This window comes from Tursiops truncatus, chromosome 2 (genome assembly GCF_011762595.2).
Source record: "Tursiops truncatus isolate mTurTru1 chromosome 2, mTurTru1.mat.Y, whole genome shotgun sequence".
Taxonomy (NCBI): domain Eukaryota; kingdom Metazoa; phylum Chordata; class Mammalia; order Artiodactyla; family Delphinidae; genus Tursiops; species Tursiops truncatus.
Window position 1 is genome coordinate 167720106 of NC_047035.1, and position 21145 is coordinate 167741250.

At 40.3% G+C, this 21145-nt stretch overlaps 1 pseudogene; it reads left to right on the forward strand.

Annotated features, from left to right (window-relative positions):
• The first annotated feature begins 6784 nt into the window (after nucleotides 1-6784).
• Nucleotides 6785-7181, forward strand: LOC117310607 (non-histone chromosomal protein HMG-14 pseudogene; annotated as a pseudogene).
• The last annotated feature ends 13964 nt before the right edge of the window (nucleotides 7182-21145 follow it).

Consider the following 21145-nt stretch of genomic DNA (forward strand, 5'->3'; position numbering starts at 1 on the left):
TACTGGGTCTGGCTCCAATGGTCTGGATTCATTATGGCAAACTCCTGTAATTCAGAATATCTATTTACACTAGTGTGACAACACATTAACAAAAATGGGGCAGAGTCTGAATTGTAAAAGTGAACTAAAGAGGAAGAGAAGTGGCATGGATGTATTTTGCAAATGTCACATTAGTTAAAACACAGGTACGACTGATTTTATTGTTTTAAAGTGGGCATTCTTCAGTTTCCAGACCTCAGTGTGTATATTTTTATCCTTTTTTTTTTCTTTGTTTTTACCAAATAAGGTGTCATTTTGGTCCTTTTTGGTAGAGGTTATGTTTAAATACAACCAATCAGGCCCTAAGTGCAAAAAAGTTCTGTCTTGGTGCTAATCAGTGTTATAGTATTATTTTTGCTTTTCTAACTTTGCTCTTAGGAGCATAAATCTGTTTGTAGCTTTATGGTAATGGAATATTTCTAGTCACATACTGTCAAATTTTTTTTACATTGTACAAGAATGTTTTCAGTGTTAAATGATTGGTATTAATGTATACCAATCACTTTGCCAATACTGCAAAATTAAAAAATGATTTTTTCTTAACTAGGTGTTCTTTTTAAATACTCTTTGAAAAAATTGATTAAAATGATAACCCTTTAGTCAGAATAAGCCCATGTGTTAAGATTTTTTCTTTTAGATTTTATAATCAGGAGTTGATTATAAATATTTATGACCTCAAGCTCTTACTATTTTAGCTGTTTTTAAACAATGGGAAATGGTTCACGAACTTTTTTAAAATTCTTGACATGAATTCCACTGTTGATTGACTGTGTATGTTTATGTGAATGTACTATCTCTTGTTCCCTGTTACCAGACTAAACCGACCAGCCATGGATTTATCATGCTCTCACTCTCATGCTCAAATACTTAAAATGGTTCTCCTTTGCCCAACAGTCTCAGAGTTTCCACTGTGGTACAATACAGTCACAGCTCAGAAGGTGGGTGGGTTTTTAGGGCTGCGCTAAGGATGGAATCAAGCATGCTCAAAATGGTCCTCGGAAATCTCTATAATCTTACAATTCAAATGCCTGTAGAGTTATACATGGGTATGAATATTTTATGAACATAGTAAGTAGAATATATAATAAAAAACTACATATTAACAGTAGACTTTTGTAGTACCAATAATTAAACTATTTAAATGTGTTTTTTTCATTTTGCTGATAGGTATCGTTGAATTTATGTAAATTTATTGCTAATCCCATCCCTTATGATAGATCTTAAATTTAAGCTCCACAGGAGCAGAGATTTTTATCTGCTTTGTTCACGGATGTGTCCTCAGAGCCTTGAGTAAGGCCTGGCACACAGTAAGCAGTCAATAAATGGCTACCGAATGAACGACAAAAAAAAAAAAATTGTTAGATAGCCTCATCCACCAGACGGGAGACAGCAGAAGCAAGAAGAACTACAATCCTGCAGCCTGTGGAACAAAAACCACATTCACAGAAAGATAGACAAGATGAAAAGGCAGAGGGCTAGGTACCAGATGAAAGAACAAGATAAAACCCCAGAAAAACAACTAAATGAAGTGGAGATAGGCAAACTTCCAGAAAAAGAATTCAGAATAATGATAGCGAAGATGATCCAGGACCTCGGAAAAAGAATGAAGGCAAAGATCGAGAAGATGCAAGAAATGTTTAACAAAGACCTAGAAGAATTAAAGAACAAACAAACAGAGATGAACAATACAATAACTGAAATGAAAACGACACTAGAAGGAATCAACAGCAGAATAACTGAGGCAGAAGAACGGATAAGTGACCTGGAAGACACAATGGTGGAATTCACTGCTGTGGAACAGACTAAAGAAAAAGGAATGAAAATAAATGAAGACAGCCTAAGAGACCTCCAGGACAACATTAAACACAACAACATTCGCATGATAGGGGTCCCAGAAGGAGAAGAGAGAGAGAAAGGACCAGAGAAAATATTCGAAGAGATTATAGTCAAAAATTCCCTAACATGGGAAAGGAAATAGCCACCCAAGTCCAGGAAGTGCAGCGAGTCCCATACAGGATAAACCCAAGGAGAAACATGCCAAGACACATAGTAATCAAATTGGCAAAAATTACAGACAAACAAAAATTATTGAAAGAGCAAGGGAAAAAGACAAATAATGTACAAGGGAACTCCCATAAGGTTAACAGCTGATTTCTCAGCAGAAACGCTACAAGCCAGAAGGGAGTGGCATGATATACTTAAAGTGAAGAAAGGGAAGGACCTACAACCAAGATTACTCTACCTGGCAAGGATCTCATTCAGATTCAATGGAGAAATCAAAAGCTTTACAGACAAGCAAAAGCTAAGAGAATTCAGCACCACCAAACCAGCTCTACAACAAATACTAAAGGAACTTCTCTAAGTGGGAAACACAAGAGAAGAAAAGGACCTACAAAAACAAACCCAAAATAATTAAGAAAATGGTCATAGGAACATACCTATTGATAATTACCTTAAATGTGAATGGATTAAATGCTCCAAACAAAAGACACAGGCTTGCTGAATGGATACAAAAACAAGACCCATCTATATGCTGTCTACAAGAGACCCACTTCATACCTAGGGACACATACAGACTGAAAGTGAGGGGATGGAAAAAGATATTCCATGCAAATGGAAATCAAAAGAAAGCTGGAGTAGCAATACTCGTATCAGATAAAATAGACTTTAAAATAAAGAATGTTACAAGAGACAAGGAAGGACACTACATAATGATCAAGGGATCATTCCAAGAAGGAGATATAATAATTATAAATATCTATGCACCCAACATAGGAGCACCTCAATACATAAGGCAACTGCTAAGAGCTATAAAAGAGGAAATTGACAGCAACACAATAATAGTGGGGGACTTTAACACCTCACTTACACCAATGGACAGATCATCCAAAATGAAAATAAATAAGGAAACAGAAGCTTTAAAATGACACAATAGATCAGACAGATTTAATTGATATTTATAGGACATTCCATCCAAACACAGCAGATTACACTTTCTTCTCAAGTGTGCATGGAACATTCTCCAGGATACATCACATCTTGGGTCACAAATCAAGCCTCAGTAAATTTAAGAAAATTGAAATCATATCAAGCATCTTTTCTGACCACAACGCTATGAGATTAGAAATGAATTACAGGGGAAAAAACGTAAAAAACAAAACACATGGAGACTAAACAATAGGTTACTAAATAACCAAGAGATCACTGAAGAAATCAAAGAGGAAATCAAAACATACCTAGAGACAAATAACAATGAAAACACGACGATCCAAAACCTATGGGATGCAGCAAAAGCAGTTCTAAGAAGGAAGTTTATAGCTATACAAGCCTACCTCAAGAAACAAGAAAAATCGCAAATAAACAATCAAATATTACACCTAAAGGAACTAGAGAAAGAAGAACAAACAAAACTCAAAGTTAGCAGCAGGAATGAAATCATTAAGATCAGAGCAGAAATAAATGAAATAGACACAAAGAAAACAGTAGCAAAGATCAATAAAACTAAAAACTGGTTCTTTGAGAAGACAAACAAAATTGATAAACCATTAGCCAGACTCATCAAGAAAAAGAGGGAGAGGACTCAAATCAATAAAAGTAGAAATGAAAAAGGAGAAGTTAAAACAGACACCGCAGAAATACAAAGCATCCTAAGAGACTACTACAAGCAACTCTATGCCAATAAGATGGACAACCTGGAAGAAATGGACAAATTCTTAGAAAGGTATAAGCTTCCAAGACTGAACCGGGGAAAAAACAGAAAATAAGAACAGACCAATCACAAGTAATGAAATTGAAACTGTGATTAAAAATCTTCCAACAAACAAAAGTCCAGGATCAGATGGCTTCACAGGTGAATTCTGTCAAACATTTAGAGAAGAGCTAATACCCATCCTTCTCAAACTCTTCCCAAAAATTGCAGAGGCAGGAACACTCCCAAACTCATTCTACGAGGACACCATCACCCTGATACCAAAACCAGACAAAGATACTACAAAAAAAGAAAATTACAGACCAATATCACTGAGGCATATAGATGCAAAAATCCTCAACAAAATACTATCAAACAGAATCCAACAACACATTAAAAGGATCATACACCATGATCAAGTGGGATTTATCCCAGGGATGCAAGGATTCTTCAATGTGATACAAATCAATCAATGTGATACACCAGATTAACAAATTGAAGAATAAAAACCATATGATCATCTCAATAGATGCAGAAAAAGCTTTTGACAAAATTCAACACCCATTTATGATAAAAACTCTCCAGAAAGTGGGCATAGAGGGAACCTACCTCAACATAATAATGCCCATATATGACAAACCCATAGCAAACATCATTCTCAATGGTGAAAAACTGAAAGAATTTCCTCTAAGATCAGGAAAGAGACAGGGATGTCCACTCTCACCCCTATTATTCAACATAGTTTTGGAAGTCCCAGCCACGGAAATCAGAGAAGAAAAAGAAATAAAAGGAATAAAAATTGGAAAAGAAGTAGTAAAACTGTCACTGTTTGCAGATGACATGATACTAAACATAGAGAATCCTAAAAATGCCACCAGAAAACTACTAGAGCTAATCAATGAATTTGGTAAAGTAGCAGGATACAAAATTAATGCACAGAAATCTCTGGCATTCCTATACACTAATGATGAAAAATCTGAAAGAGAAATTGTGGAAACACTCCCATTTACCATTGCAACAAAAAGAATAAAATACCTAGGAATAAACCTACCTAGGGAGACAAAAGACCTGTATGCAGAAAACTATAAGACACTGATGAAAGAAATTAAAGATGATACAAACAGATGGAGAGATATACCATGTTCTTGGATTGAAAGAATCAATACTGTGAAAATGACTCTACTACCCAAAGCAATCTACAGATTCAATGCAATCCCCATCAAATGCCCAAAGCCATTTTTTACGGAACTAGAACAAATCATCTTAAAATTTGTATGGAGACACAAAAGACCCTGAATAGCCAAAGAAGTCTTGAGGGAAAAAAAACAGAGATGGAGGAATCAGACTCCCTGACTTCAGACTATATTACAAAGCTACAGTAATCAAGACAATATGGTACTGGCACAAAAACAGAAATATAGAACAATGGAACAAGATAGAAAGCCCAGAGATAAACCCACACACCTATGGTAAACTAATCTATGACAAAGGAGGCAAAGATATACAATGGAGAAAAGACTGTCTCTTCAATAAGTGGTGCTGGGAAAACTGGACAGATACATGTAAAAGAATGAAATCAGAACACTCCCTAACACCATACACAAAAATAAACTCAAAATGGATTCGAGACCTAAATGTAAGACTGGACACTATAAAACTCTTAGAGGAAAACATAGGAAGAACACTCTTTGACAAAAATCACAGCAAGATCTTTTTTGATCCACCTCCTAGAGTAATGGAAATAAAAACAAAAATAAACAAATGGGACCTAATGAAACTTCAAAGCTTTTGCACAGCAAAGGAAACAATAAACAAGACAAATATAGCACCCTCAGAATGGGAGAAAATATTTGCAAACGAATGAATGGACAAAGGATTAATCTGCAAAATATATAAACAGCTCATGCAGCTCAATACTGAAGAAACAAACAACCCAATCCAAAAGTAGGCAGAAGACCTAAATAGACATTTCTCCAAAGAAGACATACAGATGGCCAAGAAGCACATGAAAAGCTGCTCAACATCACTATTAGAGAAATGCAAATCATAACTACAATGAGGTATCACCTCACACCAGTTAGAATGGGAATCATCAGAAAATCTACAAACAACAAATGCTGGAGAAGGTGTGGAGAAAAGGTAACCCTCTTGCACTGTTGGTGGGAATGTAAATTGATACAGCACTATGGAGAACAGTATGGAGGTTCCTTAAAAAACTAAAAATAGAATTACTGTATGATGCAGCAATCCCACTACTGGGCATATACCCAGAGAAAACCATAACTCAAAAAGACACATGCACCCCATTGTTCATTGCAGCACTATTTAAAATAGCCAGGTCATGGAAGCAACCTAAATGCCCATTGACAGATGAATGGATAAAGAAGTTGTGGTACATATATCCAATGGAATATTACTCAGCCATAAAAAGGAACGAAATTGAGTCGTTTGTTGAGACGTGGGTGGATCTAGAGACTGCCATACAGAGTGAAGTCAGTCAGAAAGAGAAAACCAAATATCGTGTATTAACGCGTGTATGTGGAACCTATAAAAATGGTACAGATGAACCGGTTTGCAGGGCAGAAGTTGAGACACAGATGTAGAGAACAAACGTATGGACACCAAGGGGGGAAAACCACGGTGGGGTGGGGATGGTGGTGTCCTGAATTGGGCGATTGGGATTGACGTGTATACACTGATGTGTATAAATTTGATGACTAACAAGAACTCGCAATATAAAAAAAGAAAAAAAAATGGAACTGAATAGACATTCTTCCAAAGAAGACATACAAATGGACAACAGACACATGAAAAAGTGTTCAACATCACTAATAATCAGGAAATGCAAATCAAACCCACAATGAGATGTCACCTCATACCTGTTAGAATAGCTATTATCAAGAAGACAAGAAATAAATACCGGAGAGGATGTGGAGAAAGGAAACACTTGTGCACTGTTGATGGGAATGTAAACTGGTGCAGCCACTACGGAAAACAGTATGGAGTTTCTTCCAAATATTAAAAAGAGAACTACCATGTGATACAGCAGCCCCACTTATGGGAATTTATCCAAAAGAAACAAAATCACTATCTCGAGCGGGTCCCCAGCAGCTCGGGCAGCAGGAGGAACGGCAGCGGCCAGGCATCCCAGCTTCGCCAAAGGTCAGCTCCGCCACGGGGGCGGCAAACGAGGAGCCCGAGGGGAGATGGGCGAGGTTGTCAGCTACACCCGCTCCTGCAGAAGTGGGAACGAAGCCCAAAACGGGCGGCAGGAAAGGATACATCTTCAGACAAAAAAGTGCAAACAGAAGAGAAAAGGGGAGCAAAGGGAAAACAGGCCGAAGTGGCTAACCAAGAGACTGAAGACGACTTACCTGCGGTAAACAGAGAAACTAAGAACGAGGAGCCCCCAGCCTCTAATGAAGCAGGAGAGAAAGAAGCCAAGTCTGATTAATACCACGCACCCGGTCCTATCAGGGCCCCTGTCTCCCTTCTTGTACCTTCCAGAGGAACATTTTTATCAACTATTTTGTAAATGCAAGTTTTTCAGTAGTTCCAGAAACATTTTTTAAAAGGAGGGATCCTACCTCATCCCATTTTTTAACTGTAAATGCTGCTTTTTATTTTTTTATTTTTTTGCTTCATTTTATTTTTAAGAGGTGAAATCATTTGCTCGTTGCTTATTTTTTGGTACAACCAGAAAATAGTGGGATATTGAATATGGGAGGATTTGATTGTCTTGGGTGTGAGCTTCACATTCCATAGATGGGGGGGAGCCTTTATATCCTATAATACAAAGCACACTAAATGGCAGTTTAGAGTCAGTTGTGCATTTAATGTCCTGAACACTTTAAATTGCTTCTCTTCCCATGTTGTTTCTGGTAGAATTGTTTCCTAAAGCGAGCCACCCACTCCTTGATCTTGGCTCTCCTGGGCAGAATTCTGTGCACTCTGTAACATCCTTGGTGGCGGTAGTCCAGTTTTCCTAGTAACTTTGTTAATGTGCTGTGAATGATTGACAATTTGACTATGTAGGGTACGTGATATTAAATTGTGAATTAGTAGGACTTACGATGTAACAACATGCCAGTATCTGAAGATGTTGGTACTTGATGTCCTGTTAAGGGAAATTTGCCTCCAAATTTTAAGCTGGAAAGTCACTGCAATGACTGTGTAGAAAAGAATCACAACTACATGATTTTTTAGATTTTTGGTACGTATGTTGAGAATTGTGGACAAATTGAAATGTCTGTGCACTCATCCTCAAAACAACCAATAAAATCTCAATTATGAAAGAAAAAAAATCACTCTCTCGAAAAGCTCTCTGTACCCCCCTGTTCACTGCAGCATTATTTACAATAGACAAGACATGGAAACAATCTAAGTGTCTCTCAACAGATGACTGGAAAAAGAAGATATGATGTGTATACAAATACATACATATATATACACATAAACATATGAATATTATTCAACAATAAAAAAGAAGGAAATCCTGCCATTAGGGACAACAAGCAGGGACCTTGAGGATTTTACGCTGAGTGAAATAAGTCAGACAAGGAAAGACAAATACTGTATCATCTCACTCATAGATAGAATCTAAAAAGAAACTGAACTTACAGATACAAAGAACAGATTGGTGGTTTCCGGAGGCAGGGGGAGGGAGTGGGCAAACTGGATGAAGGTGGTCAAAAGGTACAAACTTCTATTATAAGATAAGTAAGTCCTGGGGATGTAATATACAGCATGGTGACAATAGTTAACAATGGGATACTACATATTTCAAAATTAAGAGAATAAATCTTAAAAGTTCTTTTCACAAGAAGAAAAATGAATAGTCTAAATTTACTGTGGTAATCATTTGACAATCTAGGCCTATATCCAATCACTCAGAGAACAAAATGCTTCACTTTCCAAAAGGAAAAGAAAAACTTCTCCAGATATCAGAGAGCTCTCTTCAGTGTAGAACCAGACTAAATGTTTAAAATTTTTAATTTAGGGCAGCTGGCCTTGTTTGAGACTGCCAAGTAGTTCTTTCCTTAAAAAGGTTACTGTGAGGCACAGAAAATGAAGGCTAGGCTGTGGGGAGCATGGTTATAAATCCCATGTTATTAAAAAGAAGATGTTCAGCACCACTGAAGAGTTGCACTCTGAGTGGCACACAGCTATCCTCTGAATACAGAAGTGTGCCTAACGGCTCGTGACGCACGTGGAGACGCCTCGCCACTGTGAGGTCTTGAGCTGTTTGTTATTTACTCTGCACCAGGCTCTGGGTTAAATGCTTTTTCTCCGTTGTCTCATTGGATCCCCATAACCATCCTGGAGCAATTATTTTACAAATATAAAATGGAAACTTATTTTACAGATGAGAAAAGTAAAGGTCAGAAAGGCTAAATTCCTCCCACTCAGATAGCTAGTAAGTGATGGGCCCTGGCTTGTGAACTTTTAGATATCTGATTCCCAGGGATTCTCTTGGCCCTCAAGTGAATTGCAGAGTAGGAATACTAATAAGAGCTTCTGTTTCAGGAGCCCTCACATGTACTAAGGCATTGCAGTACACACTCTAGGTGGGTGGAGATTCCCACATGTTGGAAGATTGTAGAGCTGAAACATTTCCCTTTGGGAATTGGGCAGGAAAAGGAATATTCCGTTGAGGGGATTCCCTGGTAAGGCTTCACTTCTTAACTATTTTCCTCTTGGACTTTGAGGAAAGTCATATTTAGCACATAATTATAAGGTACTGCGCCCACCCCTAGGATGAAATTCCATTTAATTACCCAAACCCTTCAGTAAAAGGCACAAGGCAGCAGGTGGTAACATGAAGAAATCCATACAGAACTCACTACGGAACTAAAAAGAAATAAGTAACATTGAGTGTTTCATATGTGAGAAACAGATACCTGCCTTGTGGACAGAGCAAACTAAATATATAGCCATAAAGGTAGCCCAGTCACGTTTCTTTGGTTGCAAATGACAGAAAATCCAGCTCAATCTATGTTAAACAAAAACTGATAACTTTAGCTTTAATTTTTGAATTATTAATACATTCACATGATCCCAAATTCAAAAGGTGGCAAAGGAAGTATAAGGAAAAGTCCTACCCAAATACCCCAGCCATCTGGTTTCCTCTCCAGAACCAGCCAAAATTATCAGTTTCTTGTGTATCTTTTCACATACCCACACATGCACATGCGCACACATGCACACACACTCACAGAACACTATTCTGTACTTTACTTATTTAAAAATATATATTGGAGATTGCTCCATTTCAGTACATTAAAAAAATTCCTCATTCTTAAAGCAGGTAATTTATTGTCCATGGAGGGTTAAGTTTTGAGGTATTTTTTCCGTCAACTATGGGGGAAGTCTTATTTAGTCATCCTCTTTCATATTGTTAGGTCAAGTGTCATGAAATGGTTTTGTGAAGACTTCAGTCTTGTGTGGTGCTGGTGTGGACCCTAATGTGATGGGGCAGTGAAGGGAATTCTGACTGATTCCACATCCCTCCTTCCACTGGTACCCAGGGGCAGGGAATGGCACCCTATCAAAAAGGTGCATCCACGCCAGCAGGAAAGTGGGATCCCTGAGGGATGGAAGAGCTCTCAGACTCCAGGAGTAATACCAAGAGTCCCCTCAGGAGACACCGAAGCTAACACCTACACCTTTGCCATATGCACTGGAAAGAGGGGAGCCTTGAAAAGAAGGGCGCTGGTGCTTGAGTTCAACTTGTAAGTAGAGCTTAGTTTTATAACAGCTCCATTCTCTACCTGAGATTGTGAAACAGCACATTTCCACATGGGAAAGCCAGCATCGCTCCACTACAGTCCATTGCAGAAGTCAGTGTGTGAGCCCATACCATGCAGGGTCCCTAACTCCTCATTACAAGGTTCTTAGGAAGGTCCACACACAGGAACTCCAACCCTGGGAACTGCTCAGGGCTGCACTGAGCCACGTGTCCAGGAGTGAAGAAGTTGCTCTTCAGAAGAAGGACCTCCCTAAAAGGCAAGAACACTGTTGGTGTTTTAAGGAAAGGGAGAGAAAAGGGTGAGTTGAAGGGCAATGGGGAGGCTATCCTGATTAAGACAATTTAGTTTCCATCTTTGATAATCCTAGCCATGCAAAATTCACTACAACCTTTCTTAGCATTCTATGAAAATACAAAGGAGAAAAATCATTTGAATGTCCACAGTTTTAAACAACAGCCGGGACTTCCCTGGCGGTCCAGTGGCTAAGCCTCCACGCTCCCAATGCAGGGGACCCGGGTGGAATCCCTGGTCAGGGAACTAGATCCCACATGCATGCTGCAACTAAGAGTCCACACGCCACAACTAAAAAGTGTGCATGACGCAACTAAAGATCCCGCATGCCTCAACAAAGACCCAGCGTGGCCAAAATAAATAAATACATATTTAAACAACAGCCAATTATCATTCTCATCCTTCAGTTCTTTTGTACTTTGGCTCAAAACCAACTACCAGGTAACTCAATAGCAAAAAAAATCCCAAACAACCCAATCAATAAATGGACAGAAGACCTAAATAGACATCTCTCCAAAGAAGACATAAAGATGGGCAATAGGCACACGAAAAGGTGCTCAATATCACTATTAGAGAAATGCAGATCAAAACTACAATGAGGTACCACCTCACACCGGTCATAATGGCCATCATTTAAAAGTCTACAAACAATGAATGCTGGAGAGGGTGTGGAGAAAAGGGAACTCTGCTACGCTGCTGGTGGGAATGTAAGTTGGTGCAGCCACTGTGGAAAACAGTGTGGAGGTTCCTCCAATAACTAGCGTTGCCATATGATCCAGCAATCCCACTCCTGGGCATATATTCAGACAAAACTATAGTTCACAAAGATACATGCACCCCTATGTTCATAGCAGCACTATTTACAATAGCCAATATGTGGAAACAACCTAAATGTTCATCGACAGATGAATGGATAAAGATGTGGTATATGTGTGTATAAACACACACACACACACACACACACACACACACACACAGTGGAATATTAGCCATAAAAAGGAATGAAATAATGCCATTTGCAGCAACACAGATGCAACTAGAGATTATCATACTAAGTGACGTAAGTCAGAAAGAGAAAGACAAATAACATGATATCACGTATATGTGGCATCTAAAATATGACACAGGTGAACTTATCTACAAAACAGAAACAGACTCACAGACATAGAGAACAGACTTGTGGTTGCCAAGGGGGAGGGGAGTGTGGGAGGGAAGGATTGGGAGTTTGGGATTCAACTGAAAGAGTAGCTGTGAAGTAGGAATTTTAGACATAGTAACAGGTTAAGGGCATGTATTTGTAGACAAGTTGGACTTTTAGTTTCTTCCCGAGGGACCACATAGGCAGTAACTACAGATCGTCATGTACAGAGAACATCAGTCAACTCAGAGTGAAAAGAAGGCATCACCCTTTCTCCATCTCCTTGCATCCTCTGGCTCTTGACTCCTGTGACGTCTCATCACAGAAAGTTGCTTATGGAGCAAGGCTCTCTGATCCCACCAGGGGGCTTTCTCAGTAATGACTGGAATATAACTCACAAGGCACCCAGCGCGTATAAAGAAAATGAATCCGAGGATTAGATCCCTGAAGAAGAAATGTACTTGAATTGGATGGAGCATTTCTCTGGCCTCCTCTGAAATCACCGTGGCTTCTTATGCAATTTGGGGCGACGAGATGAGGGTGAACACAGAGGCCATGCAATGTGGATGGGGATCAGGGAGAGTGGCCATTTAATTTACTGTCCAAACGTGGACACTTCTGAGACTGAATAGGGACACTCTGACATAATTATGCGAGGACAACAGTTACAAGCTGGGACTCTCCCAGGCAAACCAAGACATAGGTCACAGGCCATCCTACTTCCTCCGTGTTGCCACTATAATGCATTAGGAACCTGCATCCTCAGCACACCACTTTAGCAACTCCAGGGCCCATTTTAACCACTGGAAGGGAGCTGGCAACTGGGAATAGCATGTAAAGTTCAAAATCACCCACTTGGATGTTATAGCAACATCAACTTGCTAAAAACTTTCTGGATGTTTCCACTATTTTTCTCTTCTCAGAAAGCACACTTTGAGTAGCACTGAAGGCTACTCATATAGTAGATTTGAGGGTCCTTATTACGCAAAAGGGAGCCAAAAGCTCTTTTCAGCAGGGATTATAACTGGGAGAAGAGGTGCGAGAGGTGAGCTGAGCCCGGGGCTCTTGGGAGTGACGTGACGCTAACGGGGCAGATACACGGCCTTCAGAATGATGAAAGGATACGTAAGAAAAAAGCCACTGAAGCCAAAAACTGAGACAATTTTTAGTGGTCGCACCAGTCAAATGAGACATGGAGTTGGCATGGAAGGAACAAATGGAAATATCCAAAGTGTAAAGGAGGGAAGAGCTATGGATCGGGAGCACAGGTGTGCAGGGGAGGGACCGTCTGAGGACGTTCCCCTCCTCTTGACGTGCCCATCACTCCCCAGAGATGATCACTCTCCTCACGCACGACTGTTCACTTCAGGAAGTGATTCCCTTCAAGATCTGTGTCTCCCACTCTAAAATTTCTTGTAATTTAGTTTTATTCTATTTAGGAGTAGATTTATAATTGGAATAGCTCTAAGTCACCTAGAGACATTTTTCAATGGAAATAAAATTCTATATGCCCCCCTCTTGGGAAATTCCCAGAATTGGAAAACTGAAAAACTCTGTGAATCAACACCCATTCTTCTAAGAATTCCCAGAGGACGATCATGCCCCTTGAGTCACTCACCTTCTGCTTCACTGTGGGACCCAGGGCAGCTCAGCTGTGCTCCTGCAGACAGTTCCAGCCCCCTGTGGTTCACGTCACCCCACACCATCAGCCCAGAGCTGCTCCTCTGTCACACAGGCTGAGGTGTGGGGCAGGATTGGCCTCCCTGCCTCTTCTACCTACTCTCTCCTCTGTGTGTCCCTCCCCACATCCCAGCCTGTCCACGGGGGTCGTTCAGCACAATAACGCCCAGCCTGATGCTATGTGAAGGAAACCACCTTGGTAGGTGAGAGGTCTGGGTCTTGAGGGCGCTTGTGCCTGAAGGATCTCGTGATGGATGGACAGTCGTAGCCCTTCTAAGACAGAACCAGGCACAGGTGGCCCAGACTTGGACACAGGAACAGAGGCACATGGGATCCGGGATCAGGTCAGGTGCACAGAAGGGTGTAAAGGAAGGAGAATGAGCAAGTGACCAAGAAAAAGTGGTTTCCAGGAACCCATCTAAGAGGATACTGTGCGTATAGAAGGACACCTGATGGGGAGCCTTGCACTGTTCTCTGAACCCCTTGTGTGCTGACCATCAGCCTGTCATCTTCCTGGTGGGGGTTCGGCTGCCCGAGTACAGCAACCAGCTCAGTCCAGATTCTAGTGGACTTTCAAATGGCAGCTTTCTGCCCCTCGACCTGTTTATTTTACAAGAAGAGGGACACCTGAGGCAACAAGAGGGCACACAAGGGGTGGGAACCACTCCAGGGTGTTCCCACATCCCTCAGTAAACCAGCCCCCAATTCACCACCTGTCCCCTTATCCCTCTTGTCCCTTCCTGTTGGCAGCAATATCAGGGCATTAGATATGGCCCTGGGCACAAAAACAGTTATATAGATCAATGGAACAGGAAAGTCCAGGGGTAAACCCACGCACATATGGTCAGCTAATCTATGACAAAGGAAGCCAGAAAATATAATAAAGAAAAGACAGTCTCTTCATTAAGTGGTGCTGGGAAAACTGGACAGCTATATGTGAAAGAATGAAATTAGATCATTTTCTAACACCATACACAAAACTAAACTCAAAATGGATTAAAGACCTCAATGTAAGGCCAGATGCTATAAAACTCGTAGAGGAAAACATAAGCAGAACACTCTCTGACATAAATCACAGCAACGTCTCTTTTGATCCACCTCCTAGAGTAATCGAAATAAAACAAAAATGAACAAATGGGACCTTATTAAACTTAAAAGCTTTTGCACAGAAAAGAAACCATAAACAAAATGAAAACACAACCCTCAGAATGGGAGAAAATATTTGCAAAGGATGCGACCGACAAGGGATTAATCTCCAGGATACACAAGCAGCTCATGCAGCTCAATATCAAAAAAAAAAAAATACAACCCAGTCAAAAGGTGGGCAGAAGATCTAAATAGACGTTTCTCCAAAGAAGCCATTCAGATGGCCAAAAAGCACATGAAAAATGCTCAACATCACCAATTATTAGAGAACTGCATATCTCAACTGCAGTGAGGTATCACCTCACTCCGGTCAGAATGGCCATCATCAAAAAATCTACAAACAGTAAATGCTGGAGAGGGTGTGGAGAGAAAGGAACCCTCCTACACTGTTGGTGGGAATGTGAGTTGGTACAGCCACTATGGAGAACAGTATGGAGGTTCCTTAAAAAACTAAAAATAGAGTACCATATGATCCAGCAATCCCACTCCTGGGCATATATCTGGAGAAAACCATAATTTGAAAAGATACATGCACCCCAGTGTTCATTGCAGCACTATTTACAATAGCCAAGACATAGAAGCAACATAAAAGTCCATCAGCAGAGGAATGGATAAAGACGTGGCATGTACATATAATGGAATATTGGCCATAAAAAAGGACGAAATAATGCCATCTGCAGTAATATGGATGGACCTAGAGATTGTTATACTCAGTGAAGTCAGAGAAAGACAAATATCATATGATATCACTTAAATGTGGGATCTAAAAAATGATACAAATGAACTTAGTTACAAAACAGAAACAGACTCACAGACATGGAAAACAAACTTATGGTTACCAGGAGAGGGATAAATTGGGAGATTGGGACTGACATATACACATTACTATGTATAAAATAGATAACTAATAAGGACCTACTGTATAGCACAGGGAACTCGGCTCAATACTCTGTAATGGCCTATATGGGAAAAGAATCTAAAAAAGAGTGGATATATGTATAAGTGACTCGCTTCTCTGTACAACATAAAGTAACACAACATTGTAAATCAACTATACTCCAATAAAAAAGTTATAGGAGATAAAAATAGAAAAACTTTTTGGATTTTTATTTTTTTATACAGCAGGTTATTATTAGTTATCTATTTCATACATATTAGTGTATATATGTTAATCCCAATCTCCCAATTCATCACACCACCACTACCACCCCTGCTTTCCCCCCTTGGTGTCCATATGTTTGTTCTCTACATCTGTGTCTCTATTTCTGCCTTGCAAACCAGTTCATCTGTACCATTTTTCTAGATTCCACATATATGCATTAATATACAATATTTGTTTTTCTCTTTCTGACTTACTTCATTCTGTATGACAGTCTCTAGGTCCTTCCACATCTCTACAAATGACCCAGTTTCGTTCCTTTTTATGGCTGAGTAATATTCCATTGTATATATGTACCACATCTTCTTTATCCATTCGTCTGTCAGTGGGCATTTAGGTTGCTTCCATGACCTGGCCATTGTAAATAGTGCTGCAATGAACATTAGGGTGCGTGTGTCTTTTTCAATTATGGTTTTCTCTGGGTATATGCCCAGGAGTGGGTAAAAATAGAAATTTTTTTAAAGAAAGATCTGGCCCTGGGGACAAGAGAAGCTGCTCAGAAAAGGGAGCAGAGGGGAAGCTGTGACAGATGTGGCACCTGAAATAGGAATCAGATTCACTGGTGTGCTTTTTACTCCCAGGTGGCTGGATTGTTTCAGAGGATTCTAGTTTCTAGCTCACACCCTAAATGGTCTTTCAGGATGCACAAACATTTCCAGAAGGCTCCTAGGGCGGAGTGACATAGTTCTGAGCGGTCAAAGTTGAAACATAGTCACTGATGGCTCATAGTGACCTTTGTCACCCCATCTATGAGCTTGTGAAGCTGGGTTTGCAAAACATGGGGTATGTGCTCTCTACAATCTACACCAGTGGTTCTCAGCCTTGGTGGTCCCTTGAAGTTCCCTGGGTGACCCTAACATTGAGAACCCATGTTCTATACTTTCTATTGTAGGTGGGCCAGCCCCATTTTCTAGTCTCTCTTCCTTTCCCCCAAGCAGCTTCATTTTCCAAGGCCCAAACCCAAATATCAGAAAAATTAAAACTAGAGTTCTGATGGCTCACCATGCAACCAAAGGATGAAGGCCACAGAACATGATGGGTATAACCTGCCTCAAGAGGTCCTTATGTTTTCCGTGGTTCCTACTTTATAGAGCCTTGGGGGCTCTGATAGAACTTACCTGAGCTATTTCTGAGGGCCTGATATCCAAAGGACTAGCAGAACCTGAGAAGGAGATAAGAGCAGGTACAGGAAGGGAAGAAGAAAACTTACAGGGGAAAGTGAGACCAGAGGTAGAGGCAGGGTGAGGTGCCTGGTGATCTCTTAATGTCGTCACCAGGCAGCTTGGCTGAGTACCTGTGGAAATACTGTTTCTTGACTCCCAACAGATCTTCCCCCACTTCTTCCTTTCATTACTAGAACCCCTCAATTTTAGCCCCCCAGGTAAAGACTACAATTCCCAGCCTTCCTTGCAACTAGGTGTGACCACATGACTAAGTTCTGTCCAATAGGATGAGCACAAGTGATGTATGCAATTATGGTTGGGCACTTACATGGGAGCTGTATGCCCATCACTCATTTTTCCCCCCTTCTCATTGGCTGAGGTTGGTGGTGTTGAGCTCTTCCTGGCCATGCAGGTAGACAGGGCACTAGTGAGATGGTGAAGCAACAGAGTAAGCTTAGTGCTCTGATAAAAGAGACCCCAGAGAGCTCTCTTGCCCCTTGTGCCATGTGAAGACACAGTGAGAAAACATCTGTCTATGAAGTGGGCCCTCACCAGACACTGAACCTGCCAGCACCTTCATCTTGGACTTCCCAGTCTCCAGAGCTGTGAGAAATAAATGTCTGTTGTTTAAGCCACCCAGTCCATGAGAGTTTGCTATGGCAGTTTCAAGTGGACTAAGACATATGTCTTTTTATTATATAATAATATTTTACTTCCTTCTTTCCCTTTACCATTAGCCTTCAGTGGGACCTAGCAGATGCCTAGAAGGGCATTCAAGACTTGCCATCTTCCAGTGCACTGTGTTGGGTTACAGGAAGTTTCCAGCACCCAAGAGAAGGCAATACACTGGCTACAAAGAGTGGGCCCAGGACATTTACAAGTATCTGAGGCTGGAGGGGATAGTACAGGACCCCATATACAACCCGTGCAAAATTTCCCCTCTTCTTCCTGCCTCTTTAAGCCTCAGAGAAATGGAAAGAATCTCTGCACTCCGTCTTTAAATTATAGCTCAGAATGAAGAGGAATAAAGTGATTCCAGAGAGGTTTAAAGGATGCCAAGCAAAAATCCTGAGACGATCACAGTAAACATAACGTCTATACTAAGGCACCCATATTAACCATAAACAAGACTTTTTGTTAATGGCAAAGCAACTATGCTAATAAACTTCAAGGAAGAGATAAAAAAGAAATACAGGGAAGTTTATAGCCTTAGAGGCTTATATTAAAATATCAGTATAAAGAAATTTGAAAATCAAAAAAAGACGGTAAAAAAAAATCGGCAAAGGACTTAAGTATTAATACTTTACAAAGAAAACATTCAAATGGGCCAAATAACCTAAGGAAAGGTGCTCAAGCTCACTAGTTATCAGGAAACTGCAACCTAAAACTATTAGGATACATAAGTATCACATATGTACAATGATACATAAGTGTACGAACACTATTTTGGTAAAAATTTAAAAGTCTGGCAGTTCCAAGGACGGCAATAATATTGAGTAACAGGAATTCTCAAAGCTGCTGGGGTTCCATGTAAATGGAAATAATTGGAAAATTTGACATTATTGACTACGATTGAACATGGGCATACCCTATGACCTAGCAACAACTTCCCTCCTGAGGGATAGTCTAGCCTTCAGAAATGTGAGTACCTATGTACCAGGACACAGGTAAGAATATTCATTGGCAAAAACTGGAAACAAACCAAACGTCCATTTACTGTAGAACGGATAAATGCATTATAGTAGATTCAGGGGCATGCTGGAAGATGTTTAACAACAGTGGGGGAAAACCCTGGTTTGTAGCATTTGCCAATTTCTGTGATGTAAATACTCCCATTCATGGCCAATTTCTAGCTCCCAACATGGTATCAACCAGCTTGCAAAAGTCCTGAACATTCAACAGTCAGCTCCTCTGAGCCAGTACAAGCCGGTTCCAGCACATCATCCAGTAGATTCAGACTTTGGAACACTAGACAGCCGTAAAAGTGAACGGACTCTAGCTCCGTGCACCAACATGGGTAAATCTCACAAATGTAACATTGAGCCAAGTAAACAAAGGACAGAAGAAGATATAGGGTATGAATCCATTTACATAAAGTTCAAAATAGGCCAAAATAAGTCAGAATGATTAGGGATGTATACCTAGGTGGTAAAAGTATAAAGAATATCATGGGAGAGATCACCATAAAAGGGAGGGTACGGTTAACTCTCACGGGGAAGAAGAGGTTATAAATGGGAAAGGGCGTGTGGTAGACATCTGGGGCACTGACAATGTTCTATTTCCTGACCTTGGTGGAGTTACATGGGTATTCTCTCTAAAAGAATTTGTTAAATTATATGTACAGGTTGTGTGCATCTTTCCATATAGGTTAACATCACTGCTGAGTCTGCTGGTCCTGCCTCCTCATACCAACGTGTGCTATTTTATCCCAACTTCCTATTCAGTGATGCGTGTTGACAGCTAGAAATCGGCCATGGTGGGACTATTTACACCACTGTAATTGGCAAACAACATGTCGGGGCTTTTTTTAAAAATAGTGCACCACTGGTTAAACATAGTAATAAATTTTTTAAAATATCTCAAAATTGGTTTATTTAGGCAGATATTTTTCCAAGGCCTGACACTCTCAACAATCTCAAGGCAAAATTACATTAAAAAAATAAACCTAAACATGACAAGATCCCTGCAATGAAAAAAGGCTTGAGAGTTAAAGAGAATGAACTGAGAGAACTATAATGTGTTCGGGACTCTTAATTATTTGATGTGTAATAAAAATCATCACACTGATGGTAAAATTAAGGACACTATCTAAGGACCCACCATCTTTCCTCACAGAAAATGTTGATGAATACTTCGCAAGATGGTGACGATATAGTGGATTGGGAACTTTTTCAGTGTACCATTCAACCCCACTGTCTCAGCAAATTTATACCAAAAGTGGCCCCAAATGTTATACTATACCAAGTCTTTGACACTATTCTGGGCAGCTCTCCTTAGTAATTACCAATCATGACTTGTATAGCAGTGAGAAAACACTGTTATTTTCTACATATTTATGTGAGTCTATGTTCTTAAATTTTTATAACACTAATATATGATATCACCTATGTTCATTTCAGCTTTCCTGATAGTTAATGGTTTAAAATCTTATTTTATATTAAAATAAGCCCAGATCTATTATGATGTAGAATAAGAAAAACTTCAGTGGTTTTCAAGGTAAATCATAGGTCTGTGGGGAAATTTGGGGCTTGTGCATGACTTCTTTAGACAATGACTTCAAATCCCTTGGGAGGGTGGAGCACAGAAGCCCTATAGCTGTATTTCGGTGGGAAAGTTTCCACCATTAGGGAAGTAATCTAATGGTTAAAAAAATTAATTATAAAGTATTATTATCATTTCAGTTCAAGTATGAATCTGAAAATAATGGATTTGGTTAGATGTTAATATCCTCATGTATACGACTTCCCTGGTGGTGCAGTAGTTAAGAATCTGCCTGCCAATGCAGGAGACACTGGTTCGAGCCCTGGTCCGGGAAGATCCCACATGCCATGGAGCAACTAAGCCCATGTGCCACAACTACTGAGCCTGCGCTCTAGAGCCCGCGAGCCACAACTACTGAGCCTGCGCTCTAGAGCCCGTGAGCCACAGCTACTGAGCCTGCGCTCTAGAGCCCGCGAGCCACAACTACTGAAGCCCACGCACCACAACTACTGAAGTCCACGTGCCTAGAGCCCATGCTCCACAACAAGAGAAGCCACCAAAATGAGAAGCCCGCACACCACAACGAAGAGTAGCCCCCACTCGCCGCAACTAGAGAAACCCTGCGTGCCGCAACCAAGACCCAACGCGGCCAAAAATAAATAAATTTATTTTTAAAAATACTCACGTATAAACCTGCAATGTGGAAACTTATGTTGACTGGAAAATACTGCTTTTATTTGGGGGAAGGGGTGTCAGGAGCAGGGGTGGGAGAGGCCCCTGACTTCTTGAGTGATTCTGATTCATTTGTCGTCATTTAAAACCTAAGTGTTGGGACCAGATAACCATTGAGTTTAGTTATGTTCCCACTGGTTCTAGAGAGGCGTGGTTTAC